Genomic DNA, 18,428 nt, shown 5'->3' with positions numbered 1-18,428 from the left:
GAGATAGTTAAGGCTGTGGGTCTTGCATGCATCTTGTGCATATGTCGCGGTGTAACGCAAATTCACCTTATGCTGTCTGAGTCTGACATTGAACGCGCTGAAATCATTTAACGTTTTAGACCCTGTTGAGTCGTAGAGTATTCAACACATTTTAAAACGAAACCATGAAGTCAAGATGTATTCTCGAACACCTTAGGTTATATCATCAATATAACCTAGCTGATGTCATGATCAATTTGACCAATGTAGCTAGGTTACCTGATCCCACTTCATCCAGGTCCCTGCAGAAACCCATTTAAAAGCCAGTTACCACAATGCTTCTCTTAAGACTTGTGTTCCAGAAATAACTTTGAGACTATTTAATAGCCCAATTTTCTGCATGAGTAGAAAGTCCATAGCTTTTGAGATATAAATATGCCAGTTAAAACAAAAACAAAGAGTCATTCATTGACCAGATCAATAGTACAGTAGAACCAACCACATGTAACCCAATTGAATGGACAATACATTATAACCAGAATACATGTTTTTAAATATCAATACAGTATGATGTGCATCCCAAATCGCACCCTATTATCCATATATTGCACTACTTTTGACCAGGGCCCATATGGAATAAGGTGCCATACTGTACACGACCATGAAAAAACTTGTCGGTCAAACAATAATAGACATGTCTGCACCATACAAGATTCTGATATTAATATTAGATATCAGGGATTCAAGGTTTTGAACACCTAAAGAGGTGCTGCATGGTTTCAAGTGGTTTCAAGTGGTGGGGAGAGAAAAAAAGAGAGAATAGAAAATACACAGCTCAGCTCTCTAGGACATGAGTATGTGCATCTGTGTGTGTGTGTGTGTGTGTGTGTGTGTGTGTGTGTGTGTGTGTGTGTGTGTGTGCGTGTGAGTGCTTGCCTGCATGTGTGTATATTGTCTCTGTGAGTGTCTAGCCTTGCTTATGTCCTCTCTGTCAGTGTCAGTTCTATGCTCCTTTAAATGGAGTATAAACGACAACACAGGCTCTCCCAACCCCTATCAGGGCTCATCTGGATCAGTCGTGACAGAGCCCTGGGTTGATGTCATATCCCTGCTCTTCTGTAATTCAGGCATGTTTTCTCACTTTTTTAATAGCAACGTGTAAGCTCCCTCCCTGTTAGCTCCCCAAAGCAATGTACACTCTAATTGGCTCCTGACCCACCCCCTCACCCGTCACACACACAAATATGCACACACACGTACTGTATGCAGGCACAAACTCACACACGCACACACAGGCATGCATGCAAACGCACACACACACTTTGAAGGATTTCACTATAGGGCTGGATAGAAATATGGGTCACCCTTTTCATTTCAGGAACAGCATCGGCACAGTATGTTCTTTAAGCCAATCAGCCTCAGACACACGCACACACAAGTACACACACACTCCAAGTTGAGGCACTGTCGCTGCTGCTAAAATGCTAGATGGGTAATTTCTCTAGGTGGCAGATAAGTGAGATGCGGATGCAGACACGGCTTGCAATCACAACATGGTAAGTAGTAGGTGCTTAGTTAAGTGTGCTTTCAACGTCTTTGTGCATGATGTGACACATCTATATGGCACAAATTAAAGTGTCAGCTGAAATGTTAACAAGTAAGTACAAGGTTGCACTTGCACTGATGAAAATAAAACGTTTTTCTTCTGAATGTACCATATAAATTGTGCATTTGTTTACCTTTTCTGTAGATGTACAGTACATTGATGCCTTGGCAAGATGGCGCCTTGTCATGGTGAACCAGTGCTGACCCTGTCTCTCATAGAAGCTCTGTTTATACCTGGTTCTAACATGCCTGCTTTGTCCTGATTTTGGCCACATTTTTAGACAGGTGTAGGCGACTAAAAGACACATTGTGATCCGATTTTGAGCAGATCATATAAGTGTAAACAGACAAGATCAGGACGAAGGACGCATTTTAGCGGCATGTAAAAACAGGGTTTAAAAGACATTGATATCAGTCATTGATAACTGGCAATATATTTATATATATTTTTTGTTATGTATATTGACATTATCCCTCATCTTTTAATATTATTCTACACCCTCAAAGCCGATGGTCCCGGACACAGTTTACTAAGCCGAGTCCTGGGTAAAAAAGCATGCTCAATGGATAATCTCTGCTGAAATTGCTTTTGAGCCAGCAAACAGGAAACGTTCCCAGAACATTAGCTAAGATTCCCATTACGTTCAAGTTAGGGTTTTTATCTAACATTAGGATAATAACATACCCAAAACATCTGTAACAACCACCACAGAAGATTCCCCAAAAGTTGTCATTAGGATTCCAGGTAATATATGCCATTTAGCAGAGGCTTTTATCGAAAGTGACTTACTGTCATGCATGCATAAATGTTTTCATATGAGTGGTCCCGGGAATCAAACCCACACTCCTGCCTTTCAAAGCGCCACGCTCTACCAACTGAGCCAGAATTGTTCTCATAACACAAAAACTGTCCAGTGTGCTGATGATTATACAATGTTTGTAGAAAACATTTGCCTGATGTTGCAAAAACGTTCTCAGAAAACATTTAGTCTGTTCTTTAAAGGTTCCCAGAATGTTTCTTTAAGTTGTGGGAACAGTCTAATGTGAACATTGTGTGGAGATCACAAAATATATGTTCCCAAAACAAGGCAAGGCAAGTCAGTTAAGAACACATTGTTATTTACAAAGATGGCCTACACCAGCCAAACCGGGACAATGCTGGGCCAATTGTGCACTGCCCTATGGGACTCATAATACCAGCCAGTTGTGATACAGCCTGGACTTGAACCAGGGTGTCTGTAGTGATGCTTATAGCACTGAGATGCACTGCCTTAGACCGCTGCACCACATAGAATATTGTAGTAACTGAAAAAGTGTTAATCAAATCAAAATATATTTTACATTTTAGATTCTTCAAAGTAGCCACCCTTTGCCTTAATGACAGCTTTGCACACTCTTGGCGTTCTCTCAAACAACTTCAAGAGGTAGTCACCTGGAATGCTTTTTCAACAGCCTTGAAGGAGTTCCCACATATGCTGTTGACTCCTTTTCCTTCACTCTGACGTCCAACTCATCCTAAACCATCTCAATTGGGTTGAAGTCGGGTGATTGTGGAGGCCAGGTCATCTGATGCAGCACTCCATCACTCTCCTTCTTGGTCAAATAGCCCTTACACAGCCTGGAGGTGTGTTTTTGGTCATTGTCCTGTTGAAAAACAAATTACAGTCCCACTAAGCGCAAATCAGATGGGATGGCATATTGCTGCAGAATGCTGTGGTAGCCATGCTGGTTAGTGTGCCTTGAATTGTAAATAAATCACTGACAGTTTCACCGGCAAAGCAAACCCCACACCATCATACTTACTCCTCCATACTTCACGATGGGAACCACACATGCAGAGATCATCCGTTCACCTACTCCGCATCTCACATAGACATGGCAGTTGGAACCAAAAATCTCAAATTTGGACTCATCAGACCAAAGGACAGATTTCCACTGGTCTAATGTCCATAGCGTGTGTTTCTTGGCAATTCGACCATGAAGCACTGATTCCCATAGTCTCCTCTGAACAGTTGATGTTGAGATGTGTCTGTTACCTGAACTCTGTGAAGCATTAATTTGGGCTGCAATCGGATGTGCAGTTAACTCTAATGAACTTGTCCTCTGCAGCAGAGGTAACTCTGGGTCTTCCTTTTCTGTTTGTTGGTTTTTGCGACTGCACTTAAAGAAACTTTCAAAGTTCTTGAAATGCTCCATATTGACTGACCTTCATGTCTTAAATTAATGATGGACTGTCATTTCTCTTTGCTTATTTGAGCTGTTCTTGCCATAATGTAGGGTTAGTCTTTTACCAAATAGGGCTATCTTCTGTATACTACCCCTAACTTGTCACAACACAACTTATTGGCTCAAACGCATTAGGAAGGAAATAAATTCCACAAAACCTATGGCACACCTGTTAATTGAAATACATTCCAGGTGACTACCTCATGAAGCTGGCTGAGAGAATGCCAAACGTGTGCACAGCTCTAATCAAGGCAAAGGGTGGCTACTTTGAAGAATCTCAAATATGAAAAACATTATTTGAAACACTGGATATCCGGCATAAAAGTAAAAGTTGATTAATTATGAAATTCAGAAAAATATTCAAAACATTCCACCCATGAGGCCGCTAGATAATTTGAATGCAGGAAAGGGCTACCTTGGTCCTTCTTTGCATCACTTGACCATAATTATGACTAGACAATAATCAAGATAAGATAAAACTAGAGATGGCAGGACCTTTTATGGAATGTGGTGTCAAAGAAGCAAAGCATGTTACGCGGAGTGAAACGGGGGAATCCAAGAGCGGACTCAGAAGAGGAATCCGGGATGAATTATCCAAAATGTTTATTGTACACAGAGAAATATCGAGTGCAAAACCACGGTTGGTCAGATGAGTTACAGTAGTGTAGATTGAGGTTGGAGTTGGCTAAGATGAACAGGGAAACAGGTCCCGAGGAGAAGGTAGTGGTGGTGAGTGATATCCAGGGCAAGGTGGTGAGATGTGGAACAGGAGACATGAGCCAGAGACAGAGCGGTGACTGCAAGAGAGGACAAACGGTGTAAGGCAGGGAAACAAGCACAGCGGAGCAACTGGATCTCGAGAACTAACAAAAGGCTAGGATAATGACTGACTGAACAGAGATTATGATCTGGCAGAGTGGTAGTGGCAGGAATGAGTATTTGTAGAGATCTTAATTTATGGGACGAGTTGCAGCTTGTAGGGATCTGCTCTGACTCCAGCACACCTGTCTCCAACCACACAATCACAAAGAGAGGTAGAGGGAGAGAGAGAGAGTACAGGGAGAGAACTGCAGGTCAAGAGGACACTGGATGACCACCAGAGGGCATATCAGGAGCAGATGTGACAGTACCCCCTCCCTCTACGGACGCCACCTGGCACACAACCCAGTTTGTCTGGTTGTGAGGTATAAAAATCCTGTACGAGGGAGGGATCCAGAATGTGACGACGGGGCACCCAGCAGCGCTCCTCAGGCCTGTATCCCTTTGAGTCCACCAGATACTGCCAACCGCGGCCCCGACGGGTGATGATGTAGGAAGGCGATTGTCCGGTTCATGCAATGGGCCCATTGAAGAACATAAGAACGAACTGAATCTGGCACAAACAAAGCCTTACAAGGACCGTTTCTAAGATGAGGTGGTTCAGCTGAGCGTGATGAACACAGGACTCCATCTCCCAGGAGACAGCAGCAACGATGCAGGAGGATGGCATAATGGTCTCAGGCTTTGCTACTTGTGTTGTCTACGGTGAACTGGCGAGAGAGGGCATCAGGCTTGGTATTCTTAGATCCGGGGTGATAGGTGAGCGTGAAGTTGAGTCTTCCAAAAAACAATGCCCCCCTGGCCTGCCGAGAGTTGAGACATTTGGCGTTCTGGATGTAGGCTAGATTTTTGTGATCCTGCCACACAACAAAGGGAAGGACTGAACCCTCTAACCAGTGACGCCACTCCTCAAGAGCCAGCTTAACAGCCAAGCATTCCCAGTTGCCTGCGTCAATTTCTCTCTGCAGGTGAGAGCTTGCGGGACAAGAAGGCACAAGGATGGAGCTTCTGTTCCGAGGGAGAACGTTGAGCCGGACTACACCTACCCCGGTATCGGAAGCGTCCACCTCGAGGACGAACTGGAGTGGTGGGTCTGGCTGGGTAAGGATAGGAGCAGAAGTGGAGCGGTGCTTGAGTTCCTGGAACGCTGCCTCTGCTTCAAAGGAGGTGAGAGGAGCTGCCAAACGACTGTAGTCATAGATTAATTGTCTATAGAAATTGGCAAACCCCAGGTAACTGCTTCAGATTTGCGTGCACAGGCCACTCTGTGACTGCCCTAACCTTGGCAGGGTCCATTCTTAGCTATCCTCAAGCAATAATGTAACCCAAGAAGGACACAGAGGAAACATGAAACTCACATTCTCAGCCTTGACAAATAGCTTATTCTCCAATAGCCTTTTGGAGAACTTGGTAGACGTGTTGCTTGTGAGCCTCAAGGTCCTTCGAAAAAATAAGAAAGTCATCCACATAAACAAAAACAAAACACCCAGTGACATCCCTCAGGACATCATTAACCAGGCTCTGACAAACAGCCGGGGCGTTAGTGAGGCCAAAAAGCATAACAAGGTACTCGAAATGTCCAAGTGGTGTGTTGAACGCCGTTTTCCACTCGTCCTAATCTCTGATGCGGACAAGGTGGTAAGCATAGCGGAGGTCCAGTTTAGTGAAAACTGTGGCACCATGGAGGGGGGCTAAAGCAGAACTGATAAGTGGCAAGGGATACTTGTTCCTGACAGTGACACTATTCAACCCAAAGAAGTCTATGCATGGCCTCAGTGACCTCTCTTTCTTCTTGACAAAGAAAACTCCAGTTCCCACCGGAGAGGAAGAAAGCCTGATATCTCCAACAGCCAGGGAGTCCTGGATGTATTCTTCTATGGCTTCTTGCTCGTGGTGAGAGAGGTTATACAACCTGTTACTAGGGAGAGGAGCTCCAGGCTGAAGCTCGATAGAACAGTCGTATGGCCGATGAGGTGGCAGAGATGGGGTGTAGTGTTTACTGAATACAGGAGCTAGACCGTGATATTCTGGAGGAACAGAAGACAGGTCTGGGGGTTCTGTAATGGACTGGGGTGCAGACAAGGCAGGAGGCAGGGCAGAATGTAGACAATCAGAATGACAAGATGTACTCCAAGTAGTGACCCTTCCGGTAGACCAGTCAATCTGTGGGTTGTGTAGCTTTAACCATGGATGGCCCAGAACCAGAGGTGAGTGGGAACAGTCGATTATGTGGAAACGGATCTTTTCCTGGTGCTTACCAGAGAGATACAGGATGACAGGAACAGTTCTCCCCAAAACACGGAAGATTAGCTTTCCATTGAGAGTGTTGGCATCCAGAGGTGAATCGAGCAAAACAGTGTCCAGGCTCAACTGCGTAACAACCCCTCGGTCCAGAAAACTTTGTCCTCTGGGTTTCGCCTGCCATATCAGTTCTGTTATACTCACAGACATTATTTGAACAGTTTTAGAAACTTTAGAGGGGTTCTCTATCCAAATCTACCAATTATATGCATATCCTAGCTTCTGGGCCTGAGTAACAGGCAGTTTACTTTGGGCACGCTTTTCATCCGGATGTCAAAATATTGCCCCCTAGCCCAAAGAGGTTAAACAAAACCCTCTGAGTTCCATTAGATAGAGAGCTCTGAATCCACAATATGGGAGAGGTTGAAAAGACACTGCACATACACTACCGTTCAAAAGTTTGGGGTCACTTAGAGATGTATACAAAACACTGGGATGTACCCAAACAAAAGAACGACACGGGACGAGACCCGTAATACACAAAGCACAAAATACGCAGCACAGGCTGAGACAACGCATAAGTACTCACACGACCAACGTACTTGGGAACAATAATCAACAGCCCAATGGGGAAGCAAAGGGCACATTTAAACAATTACAATAAGTGAGGAATTGGAGCCAGGTGTGCATAATGACACAGTTCAGTACAGCCTAGAAGGCCGGTGATGTTGACCTCCGTAACTGGTGAACCGAATGAGCAGCTGTACTGGGGGGATCCGTGACAAAGCCCCAGAGTCTGCACTACTAAGCAAGGGGCGACCACCAAGTAAGCGACACCATGAAGACCAAGGAGCTCTCCAAACAGGTCAGGGACAAAGTTGTGGAGAAGTACAGATCAGGGTTGGATTATAAAAAAATATCAGAAACTTTGAACATCCCAGGGAAGACCATTAAATCCATTATTTAAAAAATGGAAAGAATATGGCAACGCAATAAACCTACCAAAACTCACAGACCAGGCAAGGAGGGCATTATTCAGAGAGGCAAGAAAGATACCAAAGATAACCCTGAAGGAGCTGCAAAACTCCACAGCGGAGATTGGAGTATCTGTCCATAGGACGAATTTTAGCCGTACACTCCACAGAGCTGGGCTTTACGGAAGAGTGTCCAGAAAAAAGCCATTGCTTAAAGCAAAAATTAGCAAACACATTTGGTGTTCGCCAAAAGGCACGTGGGAGACTCCCCAAACATATGGAAGAAGGTACTCTAGTCAGATGACACTAAAATTGATATTTTGGCCATCAAGGAAAACGCTATGTCTGTCTCAAACCCAACACCTCTCATCACCCCGAGAACACCATCCCCACAGTGAAGCATGGTGGTGGCAGCATCATGTTGTGGGGATGTTTTTCATCGGTAGGGACTTTGAAACTGGTCCGAATTGAAGGAATGATGGATGGCGCTTAATACAGGGAAACTCTTGAGGGAAACCTGTTTCAGTCTTCCAGAGATTTGAGACTGGGACTGAGGTTCACCTTCCAACAGGACAATGACCCTAAGCATACTGCTAAAGCAACACATGAGTGGTTTAGGGGGAAACATTTAAATGTCTTGGAATGGCCTAGTCAAAGTCCAGACATCAATCCAATTGAGAATCTGTGGTATGACTTAAAGATTGCTTCACACCAGTGGAACCCATACAACTTGAAGGAGATGGAGCAGTTTTGCCTTGAAGAATGGGTAAAAATACCAGTGGATAGATGATTCAAGCTTATAGAGACAAGTCTCCAAGAGACTTGCAGCTGTAATTGTTGCAAAAGGTGGCTCTACAAAGTATTCACTTTTGGGGGGGGAGGGTGAATAGTTATGCACGCTCAAGTTCTGTTTTTTGTCTTATTTCTTGTTTGTTTCACAGTAAAAAAAAAAAAGCATAATGTATAGATTATTTTGACTATAACAAATACTCAGACTACTGTGTGTCAAAGTTTAACAAGGACTCTCTCCTCCTCACCAGTGTCATGATCAAAGATATGATCAAGAGCCTCACATACAGTATATTGTTTGGTCATTGTGCTGCCACAGAATTTATTGTTAGCAAGGCCTCAAAAAATACCAAATATACCAAAGCTGCGAGAAAACTTCTATACATTTCTGAAACAATGTTGCGAATGTTTGTGAGAATACCAACAGGTATACCAACAGGTATTCTCACCATGGGGGAAAGATTATATTGGGGAAAGATTCCCGTGGGGGATGCCATGGAAGCCAAGAAGGGGAGTGAGGTGTATGTGTGTGTGTGCTCAAACACATGCATGTGGGGGTCTGGGAGAGGAAGTGTGTCCATCTGATGAATGGGCATGTTCCTGAACTCAATTTGATACACTAATTGTAGTCTCACCAATTCATTTCTAATGACCGGTCATTTTTGACCGGGAACACCACAGGTGTGCAAAAGTTAAATAAATAAATAGTGTGTTCAGATACTATGGATGGACAAAGTCATGGAACCTTATGACAATCAGATTTAAGCAAAAAACAAGGACATATCTAAGTGACCCCAAACTTTTGAATGGTAGTGTGCGTTTTCACAACAGCAGGCTATGCTCAATAATATCAAAGCCTGCACTGAAATCTAGCAGTACACCTGCTGCGGGATTGAAGCTACGATCCCGTAGGCTTGGCTCTCTCATCCCTTCAAGGCTTTTGGGAGGGAGGGTGGACAATGAGCCTGTCATATTGGATGTAATCAATGTCCCCATGCACTTTGGAAGCTTTCATGGCTGGGATAAGTTATTTCCTCCTCTGGCACACAGCTTCAAGATAGTCCTCGTTGAGGAAGATGTACGTTCCTCTCAAGTTCTTGACTCTTTCCAGAACAGCTACAGTTGAAGTCGGAAGTTTACAAACACTGAGGTTGGAGTCATTAAAACTCATTTTTCAACCACAAACTATAGTTTTGTCAAGTCAGTTAGGACATCTACTTTGTGCATGACACAAGTAATTTTTCCAACAATAGTTTACAGAAATAGTTCATTTCAATTTTAATTCACTTTATCACAATTCCAGTGGGTCAGAAGTTTACATACACTAAGTTGACTGTGCCTTTAAACAGCTTGGAAAATTACAGAAAATTATGTCATGGCTTTAGAAGCTTCTGATAGGCTAATTGACATAATTTGAGTCAATTGGAGGTGTACCTGTGGATGTATTTCAAGGCCTACCTTCAAACTCAGTGCGACTTTGCTTGACATCATGGGAAAATCAAAATAAATCAGCCAGAATATCAGAAAGAAATTGTAGATCTCCACAAGTGTGGTTCATCCTTGAGCAATTTCCAAACGCCTGAAGGAACCACATTCATCTTTGCAAACAATAGTACGCAAGTATAAACCCCATGGGACCACGCAGCCGTCATACCACTCAGGAAGGAGACGCGTTCTGTCTCCTACAGATGAACGTACCTCGGTGTGAAAAGTACAAATCAATCCCAGAACAGTAAAGGACCTTGTGAAGATGCTGGAGGAAGTACAAAAGTATCTATATCGACAGTAAAACGAGTGAGGGGGAGGCTTGCAAGCTGAAGAACACAATCTTAAATGTGAAGCACGGAGGTGGCAGCATCATGTTGTGGGGGTGCTTTGCTGCAGGAGGGACTGGTGCACAAAATAGATGGCATCATGAGGTAGGAAAATTATGTGGATATATTGAAGCAACATCTCGAGGCATCAGTCAGGAAGTTAAAGCTTAGTCGCAAATGGGTCTTCCAAGTGGACAATGACCCCAATCATACTTCCAAAGATGTGGCAAAATGGCTTAAGGACAACAAACTCAAGGTATTGGAGTGGCCATCAAAAAGCACTGACCTCAATTCCATAATTTTTGGGCAGAACTGAAAAAGCATGTGCGAGCAAGAAGGCCAACAAACCTGACTCAGTTACACCAGCTCTGTCAGGAGGGATGGGCCAAAATTCACCTAACGTATTGTGGGAAGCTTGTGGGAGGCTACCCAAACCATTTGACCCAAGATTAACTATTTAAATGCAATGCTACCAAATACTAATTGAGTGTATGTAAACATCTGACCCACTGGGAATGTGATGAAAGAAATAAAAGCTGAAATGAATCATTCTCTCTACTATTATTCTGACATTTCACCTTCTTAACGTAAAGTGGTGATCCTAACTGACCCAAGACAGTGAATTTTTACTGTGAAACAGAGTTTACGGTAGGGTAGCCTAGTGGTTAGAGCGTTGGACTAGTAACCGGAAGGTTGCAAGTTCAAATCCCTGAGCTGACAAGTTACAAATCTGTCATTCTGCACCTGAACAGGCAGTTAACCCACTGTTCCTAGGATGTCATTAAAAATAAGAATTTGTTCTTAACTGACTTGCGTAGTTAAATAAAGGTTAAAACATGTATTTGGCTAAGGTGTATGTAAACTTCAACTGAACCTTGTCTTTGAAACTCAGGAATTTGACCACTATCGTCCTGTGCAGATGTTGGGTTTTCCAGTCCTGTGGGCACGCTCCACCTCAATCTTCCCGTGGTCCATCTTGAGTATCTCTGTGATCATTTCCCTCACTCTGACTCCGTCCAGGTTTTGTGGAGATTCGGAAATTCCGTCCGTAATAACGTTGCTCCACCTTGATTGTCCCTTGACATAATCGGATTTCTCTGTCATTGTTATCATGGATTAACATACAGAACTGATGTCATCTCTCAATGACCCTGGGAGAACTGCAAACTGTTCAATTCATGAACCTCTTTGGCAAGGTTGTCCATTCTTTTATTAGGTAACTCCACTGGTATTTGGACACAACACTTGAAGCAATTTCCTTGTCATTGTAACAACTGCTTGTATAACTATTTTATTTGTTTAAAAGATCCTTCACCTGTGATAGACACCATTGTCCTCAATGGTACTCCCACCAGCTTTGGTCTTTGTCATGGTAGCAACGTAGGCTATGCTGTAACTCCTCACAGTTCCAGACAGGGCAGGTAGCAGGGAAGATACAAACAGCAAGGATCCAGACAGCCACAAGCCTGGGCCAATTTGCGGTCCCAGCCACAGGGGCTAACCGTGTCACGGGTGTGTTCAATCCCTCAAGGATACCATGCTAGCTTGATAGCCAGCTAGCAGCTCATTGGTCAGCAGGATCCCTGGACAGATAGCAGCAGTCGCAGGAACTGATGGCAATAACATCGCAGGATCCAAACAAAAGGTAGGTAGCTAGGGGCCTCCGGAGTGGCGCAGTGGTCGATGGCACTGCATCACATTGCTAGCTGTGCCACTAGAGATCCTGGTTCGAGTCCAGGATAATTTTCCAAAACAACAAACCGAGAGCTGCCTCGTTCCGCATTCAACAGGAAGTTATTTTGCAAACATATCTTTTGTCCCCACAGCGTTCTCACCAGACTGTTCCCACAAGCTAATGAAACATTCTCGGAACCTTTTAAAGAAACAGACTAAATGTGTTTGAGGAACATCATTGCAACATCAGGCAAATGTTTTAAACAAAAATGATATCACCATGACTGGACAGTTTTTGTGTTATGAAGACATTTGCCACGACCTAACGAATGTTCTGGGAACTTTCACAGAGCCAATTTTGGTTTGCTGGGTAGTCTTCTGGGAAACCAAGCCCTAAATGTGGCAGTTACCAATTGGCGTGACAAGATGAGATCTTCTTCTCCCTCTGGTCTTGTATTTCTCAGGGAATGTGGCGTAGGAGACACCCTCAAAATCCTTCCTCCTTCCTCCTGCCTCTTCGAGTCATGATCGCCCTCTGTGTTAGCCTCTATAGATGTTAACAAGACCCAACAGGCTGGTGTGGGTTCTGAATGAGATCCCGCTCTTCATGACAACGGGGCATGGCGCCAGGCGTACAGCCACAGTCACAGGCTGTGCCATCTTAGTTCTGGATCACAACATCTACCTTCTCTCTCATCTCTAACCTTATACACTTCTCTGTGACCTGGTTGTATGATTGTATGAAACCTAGAAACACTGATGTTTTGTATTGCTCTTCACCTTCTCCATGTTTTCAAGGCTACAATCTGGGATTTCTTTTCAGTACAATTGTAGTCCCGCTACTTTCCCTTTTAAATGACCAATAAAGAGATTCCCAGATCCCAGATTCCACCTTTAAGGCAGGACTCCAGATGTCTGAAAACTGGGAAGACATTAGGGCATCAAGCCAGAATACTGGATTATAGATGTAGTGACACTACTGCACACTGGTCCATATTGGATTGTAAGGTAGGCTATATAGGGTGTTGCCTTTGACAACTTGCCGCCACTACAACAAGACTGGTCTATTAGCCCTTCACTATGGCTTGTGGAAAACATGCAACGGATAATAAATACTGTTGTGTACACACGAGCAGAAAGAAGTAAAATAGGTCATGTAAATAGCTCCATCTCACAGGTTAGCATTTGCTGGGTGGACATTTATTTATTTTCCAATTTCTCAACTTTTCTTTCTCTAGCTACTTCAAAACAAGTGTAATTATTTGCAGCTCCTATATGTGCACTTGCTTGGCGTACTGTAAAAAGCGAAAGGGAAGAAAATCACAGGCTACAGAATAGGAACGATTCCAATTCAATTAGCTAATGGAAGAAGCAGCATGCTTCCTCCTCCTCCTTTTCCCCAGCACTGCATTCACACACTGCAGCCAGGCAGGGCCTGTAACAATGTTAGAATGGTTTAGCCATTAGGGTTACATTTATAGACTGCTAGCAGGTTTTCTCAGTTTTATATTCAGTCACGGTTGTTCACGCTGGCTTAATAAACTGAATGCCAGAGTAAGAGTGGCAACAGAAGACCTAGGTGAGGCCTGGCTCTATAGCCTTGAGGTATCTATTATGTCAGTCACTGAAAAAAGCTGTTCTCTTGCATGACAGTCACAGGGCTGTAAGTATGTATTTCTTGCAAAGATGTGTACTGTAGGAGGGAGTTTCACATGAGAGTAGAGTTCCAGTAGAATAGACTGTTCTTCTTGCTGACATGATCATCCCAGTAGACACTGGTTGTGTCCAAAATGGGACCCTATTTCTTAGGGGCCCTGGTCAAAAGTATTTTACTACATAGGGAATAGGGTGTTATTTGGGACATAGATTTCTTGCTGTTATATTCTTCCTTTCCAGTACAGTAGACTCTGTCATATTCTTGCCATCCACTAGGTTGTCATTCTTGACGATGTCATATTCTTCCCCTGTCCCTAAATTAATCCTAGCATAATTTCACTGTGACAAATCTAATCCTTGGCAGAGCTGCTGGAATCCCCTCGCTGTTAAGAATAGCGGAACAACAATTAGATATTGTATATTCAACCATTCAATGCTTGAGCATACAATATCTTATCATGTCTTTATACTGCATAGTAATGAAATGGATATTATCATTATTGTATTCAATGAACGACAAGTGTACTTTGTGATCAGTGTCTTTCATCTCAATATTACGGAAAGTGTATAGACCTGGACATTTATTATGGATATTATTAATACTGTATTCAGTGAATAACAAGTGTATTTTGTGATCAGTTTCTTTCATTTCAATATAACCGCAAGCATATGTAACAGTATAACTTTTGCAGAGCAAGGGGAACTACTACTTTAAGGTCTCAGGGCAAGTGGCATCACCGATTGAAACACTATTTAGCGCGCACCACCGCTAACTAGGCTAGCGTTTCACATCCGTTACACATAGACCTGGATATTAATGATCACGTATAAAATATGTTAATATGTTACATTTTAATAAACGTCTCAAATATGATTTAACAGTAGTCATGTTTGTGAATGAGTGTATTAGTTAAGTGATAATGCCCAAGAAGCCAGTGTTTGGAGGATATATTGGCATGGATGTTGTTAGGCCTGAGACGAAGTCGATAGCCGGGAAACTGTGCCAATATATCCTCCAAACACCGGCTTCGAGGGCGTTATCACTTTTATACAACGGGTTACCAACATATTCAAATAATGATTTACATATTTTCATAAAAAAACATTATTTTGATGAATTTATTCATACTATTTCATCCTTCCACAATATATAGTCCGACTCAAATCTAGGGTTGCTACCCGGGCTGGTCATTTGTTCTATCGGTTTGGTTGCCAGAGACGCTACCCAGTCGTTCAGTCTTTTTGCTCTGTATCTATGGACGCGACCCTGTCGTTCATTCTAAATGTTCCATTGGCATACTGGCTAGCAACCTTCTTATCCTTTGCTTGCTAGCTAGCCAACTACAGCTAACTTACAGTCACGTCAAACAGTGCAGCCAGAATAACAACATTTAGCTGCATTTGTTTAAGCTGTTTTCTTATTACATTTATTTGGATGCATCCATGACAATGAGCTAATGAGGCACAACTTCGCCTGGCATAGATAATGTACTCTCTCATCAATACACTGTTGTTCAGAAGAGCTAGCCAACAACACAGCTAACACAATCACTTCAAACTGAAGCTGGAAATACAGCAAACTAGCTGCACTTCCTTTAGTTTGACCGTTGTCTATTGACATTTCTTTGTATATATCCATAAAAATGACGTCAGCTGATTCATGATTTCGACCTGCTGAGAAAAGATCCCTGCCTGTTTGTCTCGTTCTGACTCCCGACACAATCATTACTATGGGACAGCTGGAGATCAAATTTCAATATTGAAACAATGTCGCAAATGTTGAAGAAACAGACAGCAAGGTTTATACAAATCTCTGCTCTTCAAAATGAAATGTTAGTCTAAAAGAAATGTGAGATAATGTCTAGATGCTTTTTATAGTGGAGATCAAGTTTATAAATTGTCTGGCTGGGCTGATGAGACATTGGATTGAGCAGTCAGATGGAATAGAGTAAACAGGCATTTTCATGTCATAGATTTAGTGTGGAATAGACACCGGCTGGAATGTGGGTTTAACCAATCAGCATTCAGGATTAGACCCACCTGTTGTATAATTCAACATTGCCCCTGTCTCCCATAGCCTGCTACATTGACTCCTCTCATCCCCTCTCCCCCTCTCCATTTCCCTATGGCCCTACTAACATATTACATGGGAGACTGATTCAGGAATTTAAAGAGCTCCTCTCTAGCATGAGGGGAAGCAGCATGGCATGGCTGCTTCCCAACTTATTTGCTACATAGTGCACTGCTTTTGAGCAGGCCCCATATAGAGAATATGGTGCCAATTCAGACACAGTCAGAGAGTAAACATGATTTGGGATGACTCAGCATCAATGTAGAAATGAGAGACTGGGGAGAAATCCATGTTCTGGTATCAGCTCAGCTGTAGTGGATCAGAGAGTGTGTGTGTGTGCGTGTGCATGCGTGCATCTGTATGTGTGCGGGTGTGTTCAGCTGTAGTGGATCAGAGTCTCTCTCTCGCTGATACCTATTAGTCCGACTAGACTATGTGTAGCGGTTCCCCTGTGGGTGATGGCATTTTCCACTGAGTTAGGCTAAGAGCTCTTATTCCTTCTGCCTCCTATCCCAAAGAGCTGTGGTAGTCCTCTGTTCTGTTCTGTTTATTCCCTGTAATCCCTCCTTTTTGCAGAGCTGGTATTCCTTTTGCTCTGCTCGGTCTCTGAAGACTGATGCAGTGCTCCATCAGGCCTGTGTTTAAATACCGGTACTGCTTGAAATAATTTCTAATACTTGATTGAGCTTGCCTGCCATAATGGAACCAATATAATAGTTGTAGGAGTGCAAACCACGCCCATCTGAAACTCCAGTTAGGTTAAAGCAAACACTAAAAGATTTCAAATAGTATTTGAACCCAGGTCTGCTGCTCTGTCTTCAAAGACTGATTCAGCACCCCACACACTGCTGCTAGGAGACAGAGAAAGGCTGTTGAGTTCATGTCACCGTTCATTGATTTTAATGAAGCCTCTGTTTTTAATACCGCAGTAGAGGTGAAGTTGCAGAAAAGGCCTGAGCCTGTATTCAAAAAGTCCCAGAGCAGGACTGCTGATCTAGGACTGTTGATCTAGGACTACTGATCTAGTTTTGCCTTTTAGATGATAATGAATAAGATTACATTGACAGGAGGGACCTGATCCTTGTCGTACATAATAAAGAACTCATCCTGGTGTCGTGCAAATACAATACTGTATAGACTCAAACATCTGATATCGACTTATCTGATAGACTTGGATTGATTCGCCATAGACATTTGCTTCACGTCTTTAGCTGATTGATAAGGCAGAAAGCAGGGAGAAAGAAGCGAAGAGAAAGAGAAGGAAAGAATGAAAGAAGATCTCCAAAGGCTCAGCTTAAACAGCATCGCAACACGTGGGAGGGGAGAGTGTGCTTTGTGCTACTGCTCTGCACAGGCTGCCAGGGGCCAATCAGATTGATTATCACCACCTGCAGGGTCAAAGGGTGTCGGATATGGGTGTAATGTATTCTATGTAACCATGCCATCCCCTGAGAATAGGGATATAGCCTTCAATATAGCCTGCCTTCAATATAGCAGGCTCCAGCAAGCTCCTGATGTTTCCACAACAAGCTAACTGGATATAATGAGGGGGGTTAGAGGGAAATAAAGCTCCCGTCATTATGGTTATAAACAAGGAAGTGTTGCATAGCATAATGATGGATTTCAATGGTGGGGTTATCATTGAATAAAAATGGATTGTGTGTCCGACTGGGGTTAGATCCCACGTCATTAGACTGTTAGATTAGTCATTAACTTGGGGAGGCAACACGATTGTTCAGCTCTCAGGCATGGTTACTCATCAGATGAGCGTGGTCCAAAACAACTTCTGTTACATTTGCAAAATGAATAGAAATGGTGGCTTCAACTTCCTATCAGCTGCATGGTTTCTGCTTGCTGTGGGTTAAATCAATGCAATTACTGTGCTCCCATTCACTTTAATGAGAGCTACGACAAGGGCCATGCAAATAACTCCAATAAATCCATGAAAAGTAGATGATGCTGGTGCTTGATTGCAAGACATTTGTCACAAAATCAGCTGTTTTCTTAAAGCATGTTTTGTGTTATTCAAAATATCTCTGCCTGTCTCTCACCACTGTGCATACTACCCCGAGGGAACATTCAGGGGAAGAACTAGTTCCGTTTATGGGTATGCATCCTAAGCTTTAGCCTACATCCCAAATGGCACATTATTCCCTATTTAGTGCACAAATTTTGGTCAGAGCCTTATAGGGAATATATAAGGAATCGTGTGGCTACAGTATATAGGGAATAGGGTGCCTTTTGAGACACAGATTAAGCCTCAATGTGTTGCTGTCTGTCAGAAGTCAACAATTTAAAATTCCAAATCTAACCATAGGCTCCCATAATACATCAGGATGTCGATGATCATGGTAATCATCGACCCCCATTAACTCTGTCTCTCTCTGCCCCCTCCATTTCCACCCCTCCCTTTCCACCTTCCCCCATCTCCCCCTCCCTCCCTCCCTCCTCCTGTCCATCGTCTCCATCCCTCCTCCTAGCTCCCTAATGGGTTTGCTGGGGGTTCATCTATGTGGCTCTGAGTGCGGATTTGATTTGGTACTGGAATTAATGGGTGAGCAGGAGGATTGAAGGGAAATG

The sequence above is a fragment of the Oncorhynchus keta genome, chromosome 34, assembly GCF_023373465.1.
Source record: "Oncorhynchus keta strain PuntledgeMale-10-30-2019 chromosome 34, Oket_V2, whole genome shotgun sequence".
Taxonomy (NCBI): Eukaryota; Metazoa; Chordata; class Actinopteri; order Salmoniformes; family Salmonidae; genus Oncorhynchus; species Oncorhynchus keta.
This window is presented reverse-complemented; position numbering follows the sequence as displayed.